The sequence below is a fragment of the Engystomops pustulosus genome, chromosome 5, assembly GCF_040894005.1.
Source record: "Engystomops pustulosus chromosome 5, aEngPut4.maternal, whole genome shotgun sequence".
Classification (NCBI taxonomy): Eukaryota; Metazoa; Chordata; class Amphibia; order Anura; family Leptodactylidae; genus Engystomops; species Engystomops pustulosus.
In genome coordinates, this window is record NC_092415.1 from 49,269,613 (window position 1) to 49,282,970 (window position 13,358).

The 13,358-nt window shown below is 46.6% G+C and overlaps 1 protein-coding gene across 1 annotated transcript in view; it reads left to right on the forward strand.

The window, feature by feature from the left end:
* Positions 1-256: 256 nt before the first annotated feature.
* ATP6V1H (ATPase H+ transporting V1 subunit H) overlaps positions 257-13,358 on the forward strand; it is a 109,440-nt gene continuing 96,338 nt past the window's right edge. The window contains exon 1 of the mRNA XM_072151916.1: positions 257-372. The gene's annotated coding sequence lies outside the window, so the exon portion shown is untranslated. The remainder of the gene's footprint in view (positions 373-13,358) is intronic.

Below are 13,358 nucleotides of genomic sequence, written 5' to 3' on the forward strand. Positions count from 1 at the left end.
GTGTATATCATGGACTCCATGGCATCTATATCATGTGTATATCATGGATCAAAGATGTCTTTAGTAAAATTGCCTATATTACTAATGGCAACCAATCAGAGAACAGCTTTCATATTCTATAGCAGTTGCATGAATATACATTAAACCTGTGCTCTGATTGGTTGCTATGGACACAGTTGGTTGCTATGGGCACAGCTGACAACATCACAATGGTTGTAGCGTTCTGCATAGTGAAATTTGGTGAGCACAGCCATCATACCAGACCAGGGGCAGAGGATCCTCCAGGCCGGGGATAGAAGACCTTCAGTAATCCCAGGATAATCCCCCCAGAGCTTGGAGGGACCTCTCCAGATGTGTATCCTCTCCTGTCCGGTAGGGAGCGGCTGGCATCATGTTGTATACACCATATACTGTACATACTGCTGGAGGGGATGTGTCAGAGACCTCGTCCTCCCCATACTGCCGTACTTATAATGTACCTGCCCAGAGAGAAGGACCTGTCATGATGTCATGAGGAAGAGATAAAGGTCCATGTAGTTACACAGGTGCAGAACACTGTCTACAGGGTGTGAACATGTAATGAAGTGTAAACCTACATGAGCTCTGTGTGTGCTTATAGCGTATGTAGCAGAAGTGTATATGTGTACTATGGGGTTATATATATGCAGCGGAGCTGTACATGTGTAGTGTGTGCTTATAGCGTATGTAGCAGAAGTGTATATGTGTACTATGGGGTTATATATATGCAGCGGAGCTGTACATGTGTAGTGTATGCTTATAGCGTATGTAGCAGAAGTGTATATGTGTACTATGGGGTTATAGTATATACAGCAGGGTTGTACATGTGTGGTTATACTTTATGTAGTAGGGCTGTATATGTGTTATGTGTTGTTATAGTGTATGTAGCACAGCTATATATGTGTGCTGCATATTTATAATATATGCAGCAGAGCTGTATATGTGTACTATGTGCTTATAGTATATGCAGCAGACTTGTATAGGTGTACTTGGGTTTTGCAGCCAGATCTTGTTGCAGTGAGCTCTGCAGATTTTTGAGGTAGATAACCTTTAAAAAAAAGCATCATAAAAGCGAGTGGACGAGCTTGGCGGCGAGTGTGCATTGATCCTCAGTGTGTGCAGTGTCTTAAGTGTGACTTAGGTTTAAGGGACTTAAGTTTGAGGGGCTTTAGCAGGTAACTGCTGTATTTTGTGTTACTTTGACTGTAGATTCTTCTTTCTGTGCATATTTCTATTGTAATCCCCATTAGAACAATGGACTCCATAAGTGGCATTGCTACACGGTGTACATCCTGTGCCATGTATGCTTTCCTTGAACAGCCGTTCGAGGGGGAATACTGCTGTGTGGGGTGTGTGAAAATTGCTCACCTGGAAGCCCAGATTCTGGATCTAAATGAGCAAGTTTCAAGGCTGCGGGCAATTGATAATATGGAACGAAGTTTTCTGCTCCTGGAGCACAAACTCTCTGGGGAAGATGGGTGTGGGGAGGGAAGTATGGAGGTGCAGAGTGAGGGGGCAGCTAGTTGGGTAACATGTAGAAGGCGGGGTAGAGGGAAGAGTTGTAGGGAGTCTAGTCCTGATCTGGTACACCCCAATAAGTTTGCCAGGCTGGTGGATGAGGGGGATATCAGCTCTGGGGTAGCAATGCTGCAGAAAGACGTGGCCTCTAGCAACCAGGGGACTGTCTGCTCCAGTAAGAAGGGTAATGGGAGCACAGGCAAGGTCAGACAGGTGCTGGTAGTGGGAGATTCGATTATTAGGGGAACAGACAGGGCAATCTGTCACAAAGACCGTGCATACCGAACAGTGTGTTGTTTGCCGGGTGCTCGGGTTCGGCATGTTGCGGATCGGGTTGACGGATTACTGGGAGGGGCTGGTGAGGAACCAGCGGTCATGGTCCACATTGGCACTAATGACAAAGTAACAGGTAGATGGAAGGTCCTTAAAAATGATTTCAGAGATTTAGGCCATAAGCTCAGGGCAAGGACCTCAAAGGTAATTTTCTCCGAAATACTGCCTGTACCACGTGCCACACCAGAAAGGCAGCGGGAGATAAAGGAGATAAATAAGTGGCTCAAAAGTTGGTGTAGGAAGGAGGGTTTTGGGTTCATGGAGAACTGGGCTGACTTTTCTGTCGGCTACAGGCTCTACAGTAGGGATGGGCTGCACCTCAATGGGGAGGGGGCCGCTGTTTTAGGGGAAAAAATGGCTAGAAGGTTGGAGGAGTGTTTAAACTAGAGACCTGGGGGGAGGGCAACTACACTTGTGCAGGGCAAATAGACAGTGTACATAGAGAGCTGGGAAGAGTCATAGTCCATGGGGGAGGAAGGGGGGCTGGAATGAGATTGGGGAATAAGGACAAAAGGAATACGGACAGGGAAAACCATATAAAGTGTATGTACACAAATGCCAGAAGCCTCACAAACAAAATGGAGGAACTGGAACTCTTGATGTTGGAGCGGAAATATGATATAGTGGGTATCAGCGAGACATGGCTGGACAGTAGCTATGACTGGGCTGTTACTATAGATGGTTATAGTCTTTTTAGAAAGGATCGTATAAATAAAAAAGGTGGAGGGGTTTGTATATATGTGAATTCTTGCCTCAAGCCCGTCCTGCGAGATGACATCAGTAACGCAAATGTGGAGTCCCTATGGGTGGAGATAAGGGGAGGGAAAAAGAATAATAAAATATTATTAGGGGTTTGCTATAAGGCTCCAAATATAATGGAGGTAGCAGAGGAAATGCTGATAAGTGAAATGGATGAGGCTTCAAAGCATGGTGAAGTACTTATCATGGGGGACTTCAATTACCCAGATATCGACTGGGGGGCAGAAACCTGCAGGTTCAAAGGCAGCAGGTTCTTGTCAACAACAAAAGACAATTACCTGTCGCAACTAGTCCTGGAGCCAACAAGAGGGGGGGCACTGCTGGACCTTATCCTAACCAACAGACCTGATAGGGTATAAAAACTACAGGTTGGGGGGAACCTGGGGAATAGTGATCATAATATCATTGATTTTGTATTACGCTTTACTAAGAGCGTTAGTGAAGGGGCAACCAACACTCTAAACTTCAGGAGGGCAAATTTTCAGCAACTAAGGGAAGACCTTAAAGGCATAGACTGGGATAATGTTCTCAAAGACAAAAGCCCCCCCCAAAAATGGGACTTTTTCTCATATATTCTGAAAAAGTCCTGTGAGAAACACATACCTTATGGGAAAAAGCATAAAAGGAACAAGAAAAACCCGATGTGGCTAACTAGTCTTGTAAGGAAAGCAATAAGCGAGAAAGATAAAGCGTTTAAGGTGCTAAAACGTGAAGGTAGTGATGAGGCATTACAGGATTATAGAGAGAAAAATAAATCCTGTAAAAAGCAGATAAAGGCCGCAAAAATAGAGAGAAATATTGCCAGGGAGAGCAAAAATAATCCCAAATTATTTTTCAAGTATATAAATGATAAGAAACTAAAAACAGAGAGTGTGGGTCCCCTTAGAAATAACATGGGGGTCATGGTGGAAGGAGATGAGGAAAGGGCCAATCTACTGAATGTCGCCTTCTCAACTGTCTTTACCCAGGAAAATCCCCTGGTGGAAGACACAATGAGGAATAATGTAAATTCTTTTTATAATGTCAACAGTTTAACCCAGGAAGAGGTACGGCGCCGCCTCGCAACCACTAAGATAGATAAATCACCGGGGCCAGATGGCATACACCCCCGGGTTCTGCATGAATTATGTACGGTGATAGACAAACCTTTATTTTTAATATTTGAAGATTCACTGAGGACTGGTTAGGTTCCACAGGAATGGCGCATAGCAAATGTGGTACCAATATACAAAAAAGGATCAAATAGCGATCCTGGAAACTACAGACCCGTGAGTCTAACTGCTGTGGTGGGGAAAATATTTGAGGGGTTTATTAGAGATGCTATCCTGGAGTATCTCACTGTGCGCAACCTTATAACTCAGCGTCAGCATGGGTTTATGAGAGATCGGTCCTGTCAGACTAATCTGAGGTAAGTTCCAGACTGGATCTGGGGGACGCTGTGGATGTTGTATATCTGGACTTTTCAAAGGCATTTGACACCGTGCCACATAAAAGGTTGGTATATAAAATGAGACTGCTGGGAATAGGGGAAAATCTGTGTATTTGGGTAAGTAATTGGCTTAGTGATAAAAAACAGAGGGTGGTCATTAATGGCACATTCTCAGATTGGGTTTATGTTACCAGTGGAGTGCCACAGGGGTCAGTATTGGGGCCACTTCTTTTTAATATTTTTATTAATGACCTTGTAGTGGGTTTACACAGTCAAGTTTCAATATTTGCAGATGATACTAAGCTGTGTAAAGTAATAAATACTGAGGTCGATAGTTTAGCATTGCAGAGGGATTTGTGGAAGCTTGAGGGATGGGCAGAGAAATGGTTGATGAGGTTTAATGTAGATAAATGTAAAGTTATGCACTTGGACCATGGTAACAAAAAGTATAATTATGTTCTAAACGGTCAATTACTTAGTAAAACTGAAGCTGAAAAGGACTTGGGGGTATTGGTGGATGGTAAACTTAATTTTAGTGACCAGAGCCAGGCGGCTGCTGCTAAAGCAAATAAAATAATGGGATGTATCAAGAGAGGAATAGATTCTCATGATAAAGACATAGTTTTGCCCTTATACAAATCCCTGGTCAGACCACACATGGAATATTGTGTACAGTTTTGGGCACCAGTGTATAAAAAGGATATAGTAGAGCTGGAACGGGTGCAGAGGAGAGCAACCAGGATTATTAGGGGAATGGGGGAACTAGAATACACTGACAGATTACAAAATTTGGGATTATTCAGTTTAGAAAAAAGACGACTGAGGGGAGACCTCATTACAATGTACAAATACCTGAACGGACAGTACAAGGATCTCTCCAAAGATCTCTTTATACCTCGGCCTGTGACCAGGACAAGGGGGCATCCTCTACGCCTAGAGGAGAGGCGATTTTACCATCAACATAGACAAAGGTTCTTTGTTCTGTAAGAGCAGTGAGACTATGGAACTCTCTGCCGCAGGAGGTTGTTATGGCGGACTCTATGTACATGTTCAAGAGAGGCCTGGATGCCTTTCTGGAGAGAAAAAATATCACGGGTTACGGGGATAAAACATTTATTTAATTCTTAAAGGTTGGACTTGATGGACTTGCGTCTCCTTCCAGCCTTATATACTATGATACTATGATACTATGTGGCTATAGTATATGCAGCAAACTTGTATAGGTGTACTATGGGGCTATAGTATATGCAGCAGAGCTGTATATGTGTGCTGTGTGGTCACAGTATATGCAGAAGACTTGTATAGATGTTCTATGTGGTTATAGTATATGCAGCAAGCTTGTATAGATGTACTATGTGGTTATAGTATATGCAGCAGACTTGTATAGGTGTACTATGTGGTTATAGTATATACAGCAGACTTGTATGTGGTTATACTTGTATATGTGGAGTATGTGGCTATGGTATATGCAGCAGAGCTGTATATGTGTGCTGTGTGGTCACAGTATATGAAGCAGGCTTGTATAGGTGTACTATGTGCTTATAGTATATGCAGCAGACTTGTATAGGTGTACTATGTGGCTATAGTATATGCAGCAAACTTGTATAGGTGTACTATGGGGCTATAGTATATGCAGCAGTGCTGTATATGTGTGCTGTGTGGTCACAGTATATGCAGAAGACTTGTATAGATGTTCTATGTGGTTATAGTATATGCAGCAAGCTTGTATAGATGTACTATGTGGTTATAGTATATGCAGCAAACTTGTATAGATGTACTATGTGGTTATAGTATATGCAGCAGACTTGTATAGGTGTACTATGTGGTTATAGTATATACAGCAGACTTGTATAGGTGTACAAGGTGGTTATATTATATGCAAAAGATCTGTGTATGTGTGCTGTGTGGTTATAGTATATAGTACTTGGGGTACTTGGCTGGCTATATACTGGGGGACAGACTGGCTGCATACTGGGGGGCTGGCTATATACTGGGGGGGCTGACTGGCTGTATACAGAGGGGGCTGGCTATATACTGGGGGGGTCTGGCTGGCTATATACAGGGTACTAGCTGGCTATATACTGGGGGGCTGGCTATATACGGGGAGGCATGGGCTGGCTGTATACTGGGGAATTGGCTGGCCATATACTGGGGGGGACTGGCTGGCTGTATCCGGGGGGGGGGCTGGTTATATACTGGGGGGCTGGCTGGCTATATACTTGGGGGACTAGCTAACTATATACTGGGTGATTAGCTTGCTTTATACTGGGGGGACTGGCTGGCTATATACTGGGGTGTTGTCTGGCTATATACTGGGGGGGTGGCTTTCTTCAGAGGACTGGCTCGCTGTATACAGGGGGCTGGTGGCTATATACTTTGGGGACTGTCTGGCTATATACTTGGGGGACTGTCTGGCTATATACTGGGGGACTGGCTGGCTATATACTGGGGTGCAGGCAGGCTTTATACTGGTGGGATGGCTATATACTGGGGGGCTGGCTGTATACAGGGGGGCTTGCTATATACTGGGGGGACTGGCTATATACTGGGGGATTGGCTGGCTATATACTAGGGGAACTGGCTGGCTATATACTGGGTGACTTACTGGCTTTATACTGGGGGGACTGGCTGGCTATATACTGGGGGGTTGGCTGGATATATACTTGGGGGGCTGGCTGGCTTTCCACAGTGATCTGGCTCGTTGTATACAGGGGGCTTTTGGCTATATACTGGGAGGACTGGCTGGCTATATACTAGGGGGGTTGGCTGGCTATATACTGGGGGTCATGGGCTGGCTGTATACTGGGGAACTTGCTGGCTTTATACTAGGGGCTGGTTAAATACTGGGGGAATGGCTGGCTATATACTTGGGGGACTGTCTGGCTATATACTTGGGGTACTGGCTGGCTGTATACTGGGGGACTGGCCGGCTACACACTGGGGGGCAGCCTGGCTGTATACTGGGGGCGCTGGCTATATATTGGGGGGCTGGCTGTATACAGAGGGGCATGGCTATATACTGGGGGGACTGGCTGGATATATACTGGGGGGACTTGCTGCCTATATATTGGGGGGACTGGCTAGCTATATACTGGGGGGGAGGCTGGGTGGCTTTCTTCAGGGGACTGGCTCGCTGTATACAGGGGACTAGTGGCTATATACTGGGGGGACTGGCTGGCTATATATTGGGGGGCTGGCTGGCTATATACTTGGGGGGGGCTGAGTGGCTGGCGGTGTTATATGACATAGTAGTACTAATAGTAGTTATATTCCTCTACATTATTATTATATATTATATATATAATTATATATATAATTATTATTATACATTATACAGTATTATAGTAGTTATATTCTTGTACATAGGGGCAGTATTATAGTAGTTATATTCTTGTACATAGGGAGCAGTATTATAGTAGTTATATTCTTGTACATAGGGAGCAGTATTAGAGTAGTTATATTCTTGTACATATGAGAAGTATTATAGTAGTTATATCCCTGTACATAGGGGGCAGTATTATAGTAGTTATATCCCTGTACATATGAGAAGTATTATAGTAGTTATATCCCTGTACATAGGGGGCAGTATTATAGTAGTTATAAGAGAAGAAAAACGAAAAAAATATTATGGTAACGACTCACCAATCGCAGGCTGCGGTTTTCTTGTGGAGTGTGCACTGGCCGGGTGCGCGGAATGTTCCCCAAACACTGATCCAGAGATCCAATTGTTGATAATGGAGATGAAGCAAAGGGAGAGAAGGCGGGGATCCAGCACCAAAAAAAAAGTTGTGCTATAGAGCTTTAAACATAGCTAAGTCTAGATCAACCTATCTACTACCCAAAAATACAGTACCTCAAAATAAGCCCAGACTTACATTTAGCACTGAATTCAGCACTCAATTCTATGACATCACAAAGATTTTGAAAAAACATTTACCTATCTTAGAACACGACTCTATTCTGAAACATATTTTATCAGAAGGTGTCTCGTTTGTCTCCACCAGAGCCAGAACTCTGGGTAATATTTTGTCCCCTAACACATTCATGTCCAGTGCCCCCATTAAATCGTGGCTGCAGACCAAAGGTAGCTATTGCTGCGGAGGTGCAAGATGTAATATATGTAAATTTATCCACAAAAGTACTTGCAACATCCCCCACCGGGGCCTAGCCTTTTCTTGGGGCCTGGAGACAGCCTGGACCCGCAGTACCTGAGTGGCTGGCGGTTGCGGCCTAAGTACGCTTGTGTCACGGTGCTTGGTATGGGGAACCGGAGGGCTGTCCTACAGCCTGGCAGGTCTCCAGCAAGGTGGTGTTGGCAAGAAATGATGAGGGAGAGGCTGCTATAGCGGATCTCCCTGGGGCAACCCTTTGGTGTCTAGAGTATAAGTCTCTGTGTAGTGGACAGGGTGCCTGTGATGATGGCAGCCAAAGTAGCAGGGACCAGACGGAGGCAGAGGTTGAACAAAAACAACTTACAGTTCTTTATTGGAACCGACAGGAACCGCAGCAACGTGCCTTAACAAAATGGTGGAGTGCTGAGATGCATTTGGAGGGAGCCACAGGAGGGATCATCAGCCTGGATGCAATGGCAGGCTGGGAGATAGCTGTGTCCTAGTAGGATGCTTTAGCTGGGTTGCTTCAGGTATCACCCTGGAAGGTAGGATGATACCCCTTTCCTCTCACTGACTAATTCACTACACTCTACTGTCTCACTGCTTGGTCTGACTGGCTAGTCTTTCTGACTGAATCCTGTCAGACTCACTTCTCTGGCTGAACTGACTGTTGGAAATCTCCAACCGTCACTTTTTCTCAGCTCTTGGTCATGTGGTGGTTACTCCTCCAATTACATCCCAGCTTACAATACATTAGGATAATACATGTGATTGGATGACACATTTTACATCACATAAAGCAATTAACTCCTGCCTTGCCAGGCAGGATCTACCACTGCAATACTCATCTGTGTTATCTAGTGTTATGTAGTGACATGCTGTGGGGCTAATCAGACCCTACACAGGCTGCAAGCTACATGGTGGGACGTATTTGCAAACACAGCTCTGCCTTGCATCGGCGAGGGTGTTGCATACCCCCGGGGCAATTAAAAGAGCCGCCCTCGGCTCAACTACAGACTGATTGGGGCGCAGAGGTAGATAGGGGCACTTCTGTGAAGTGCAGGCTACATGATCTGTAGGGACAAACCGCCCATGGTCCTGGAGACAGGCATCTGGGTTGGTGTCGGACTAAGACAAGGACATGTGTGACAGTTGGTTGCTGACGCCATTAAACCAAACTGTACAGTAGGAAAGGTGTGGTGTCATGTACTGTAATCCACTCCTTGCACCGGGGCCTGTATATTTGTTATATAAACACTTCTTCCCTGGCGACAAATATATAGTGTATATATGCATTACATTGGCATATGCGACACAATAAAACATTGTACAATGTACAAGTACCTGCCGACTGACATTCTTACCCTTGTGTGAGTGGCATCCAGGTGCTATATCTTTAACACCCCCGGTCCCCTAAGGACCCGCAGTTTACGGACTACCCCCACTTGCAAAGCTTTGGTTTGAGGCATAAGATAGCGGTCAAGGTTTACAGATTAGACGGTCCGACACAGCCACACTACAATCTGAAAAGCCTATAAAAGGTTAGTGCAAACTACAGACATAAATTGACAGTGTGCAAACATTTTGTAAACTCACATTGGCTTAGGAGCCCAATGGGTACACATCTTATAACATTACAAACATTACAGATAGTTAGGCTACTCAGGGTAGCAGCAAAGAATGTCTCTTTACCTGAAAAGGAAAGGCATAAAGAGTGTATGTAGAATGTCCGTACCTAAAAGGAAGGCATTAAGTGCAATATAAAAATAAATAAAGTAGAAACTTTTCCTTGAGGTTGGCAAAAGTCTCACAGAAGGTCTTTAATAGCAAAGTCCATCTTCTGGGTACAGCCCTTGAAGTGGGAAAAGTGCAATAAAGATGCAAAGGGTCTCCTCTATGTGTAGAGGGACAGAGTCCTTTGTAGGGGTGCTATCATAGCACATGACAGTGGGCAGTTCAAGGTATGTCTCTTGACTGAAATAAATAAATAGGGGTGAGAGTCCCAGGAAAGTCTCTGGCTCTTGTGGATAGCAGTAATAATATTTACAATATGTACAATAAGCAGAGTACCTGGTAAGGCTTTCAGCCCATCAGGGGTTACTCAGTATCTTCTTCGGTGGTAAGTACTTCGGTGTCAGAAAAGCGTACCTGCCTCCTCCTTCTGTGTGACACCAGTTGGTACTCCTGCAGGTACGCAGGAGCTTTACCTTTTGTCTCCCTTTGAGACCTCCGAAGTTCCGGCCTGGAGAAGATAACAACCTCCTCATCGTCCTCCTCTGAGTCAGGCGCTGGAGTCGGAGTCTCAGCTGCCTCTGATGCTTCAGGGGTTGCAGACACTGGAGCCGGATCATCCTCCACAGGCAGCAGTATTGGAGACTGCGGTGGGGATGATGGTCTCTCTGGGGTACCTCTTACTGGAGTGGAAACAACAAAACAGTTCTAAGAAACAGTCACAAGTTCTAAGAAACTGGGGGTAGGTGAACACAAGGAGGTCTGTAAGTTGGGGGTCAAGGTGAGAGGTGTGGACATAGGGGCAAAAGGACGAAGACATCTCTTCAGCCGGTTCCTATGTACCCGGAGTAGTGGACGGTCTCCTCTTGAAATCTCGTAGACTTCAGGGGAGAGACTGTCCCTAACTAGGTATGGCTCACGCTCCCAACGCCCATCTAGCTTACTGGAGGGATGGTTGTTGCGCAGCCACACTCGATCTCCTGGGGCAAGAGGCTCAGCACAGGCATTACGATCGAAGTCTCTTTTTTGTTTCTCTCGGGCCTCTTCCAACCGCAGATCCACAACTTCTCTGGCATCCACCAGGCGCCTCTGGTGTTCGTGAACCCAGTCAGTCTGGGGGAGTAAAGACTGGGAATCAGGGGACTCCATGTCCCAGGTCATATCAGCAGGGAGATGGCCGTGTCTCCCGAAAATCAGATAATACGGGGTGTATCCTGTGGAGCAATGAGTGGTATTGTTGTACAGGTACACTAATTCGGGCAACAGTTTTGGCCAGTCAGCCCTTTTTGCAGGGGTCAGAGTCCTCAGCATGTTGATTAGAGTCTGATTCATCTTTTCACAAAGCCCGTTGCCTTGGGGATGATAGGCTGTGGTCCTCAGCTTTTTACAGCCATATAGAGTGCACAGCTCTTGGAAGACTTGGGACTCAAATGCTGTTCCTTGGTCCGTAAGGATCTGGTCCGGACAGCCATAGGGGAGGATGAAGCTCTTCCACAGGGCCGTTGCGGTGGTCCTTGCAGATAGGTCTCTGACAGGTACTGCAACCACAAATTTGGTATAGTGGTCGATGATCGTGAGAGTATAACTGTGACCGGATCTGCTGGGCTCCAACTTCACATGATCCAATGCCAGAATCTCTAAGGGCCGTTGGCTCACAATGGGATGTAGAGGGGCCCTTTGATTGTGTCGCTCTCCTCGAGCGATGGTGCAGGCTGGGCATTCCCGACACCAGGCTTCGATGTCGGGCTTCATGTTGACCCAGTAGAAGCGCCTTCGGAGGGTGGCTTCAGTCTTCTGAGCACCAAAGTGTCCAGACTGGTCATGGTACATATCCAGTACTATCTTGGCGTCCCTCCTGGGAATCACAATCTGGTACAGCCGGTCATAAGTGATAGGGTCCAGAGTTCTTCTCTTTAACAGACCCTGATGCATGTTCAGAGTCTTTCTATGGCGCCACAATTGAGACAGTTCTCCATCAGCTCTTCTGCGGCGGATTCTTTCAGGCACTCGCCCACTAGAGAGATAGTCCATTACTTCTCCTATGGTGCGGCTATCAGCCTGAAGACTTATCCAGAGGTCCTTTTCCGCAGGGGGCTCTGACTCTTCTTGAGGAGTAGCTGGCGCTGCCTCTGACGGTAAGGAGTAAACTCTCTGGGCATCTTGACGCACAAACCGGGCATAGAACGCTGGCATCTCGACATCTTCCCACTGAGCATCCGTGGAGGGTCCCTCCCACTGGTCAGGGAGACGGGACAGAGCGTCGGCGTTGTCATTGGTCTTACCAGCCCGGTACTTGATGGTAAAGTTGAAGTTGGCAAGTCTAGAGGCCCACCGTTGTTCCAGTGCTCCAAGACGAGCGGTGTTCAGATGCGCCAAGGGATTATTGTCTGTGAAGACAGTGAAGAAGGATGCAGCCAGGTAGTCCTTGAACTTTTCGGTCACAGCCCAGACTAACGCCAGAAACTCCAACTTGAAGGAACTGTAGTTCTGGTCGTTTTGCTCCGGTTCTCGGAGGGAACGGCTGGCGTAGGCTATGACCCTTTCAGTTCCGTTTTGGAGCTGGGATAGTACAGCCCCTAGGCCTTGCTTGCTGGCATCAGTGTATAGGGTGAAAGGCAGACTGTAGTCTGGATATCCCAACACTGTAGGCTCAGTCAACCGTTGCTTGAGCATCTGGAAGGCAGCTTCTCGTTCGGCTGTCCACTCAATGGATACTCGGGAACGTTGGCTCTCTTTTGGCAGGCCCCTTAGAAGTTCTTGCAGGGGAGCCGCCAGCTGGGCAAACTTCGGGATGAAACGCCTGTAATAACTGGCAAATCCCAGGAAGCTTTTGATGTCCCGTATGGTTGATGGGGTAGGCCAGTCGTGGACAGCTGCAATCTTCTCTGGATCTGGCTCAATTCCATGAGCGCTCACCACATGTCCCAGGTACTTGACGCTAGGTTGTAGCAGGTGGCACTTGGATGGCTTGACCTACAACCCATGTTGGGTCAGGATTTGGAAGACTTCAGCCAGATGGTGGAGGTGGTCTTCATAAGTCTTGGAGTAGATGATGATGTCGTCCAAATATAGCAGGACGGTCTCGAAGTTGCGATGACCCAAACATCTCTCCATCAGCCGTTGAAATGTGCCTGGGGCGTTGCATAGCCCGAACGGCATGTTGTTGAACTCGAACAGGCCCATTGGGGTGGTGAAAGCCATCTTCTCTCTGTCTTCCGGCGCCATGGCCACTTGCCAGTAGCCACTGGTCAGGTCCAGGGTAGAGAAGTAGGCAGCCGACCCTAGGGCTGCGAGGGATTCCTCGATTCGAGGCAGAGGATAGGCGTCCTTGTGGGTGATATTGTTGATCTTCCTATAGTCAACACAGAATCGAAGGGTTCCATCCTTCTTCTTCACAAGGACCAGCGGGGCAGCCCATGGGCTGTGACTCTCCCGGATAACGTTGGCTGTCTTCATCT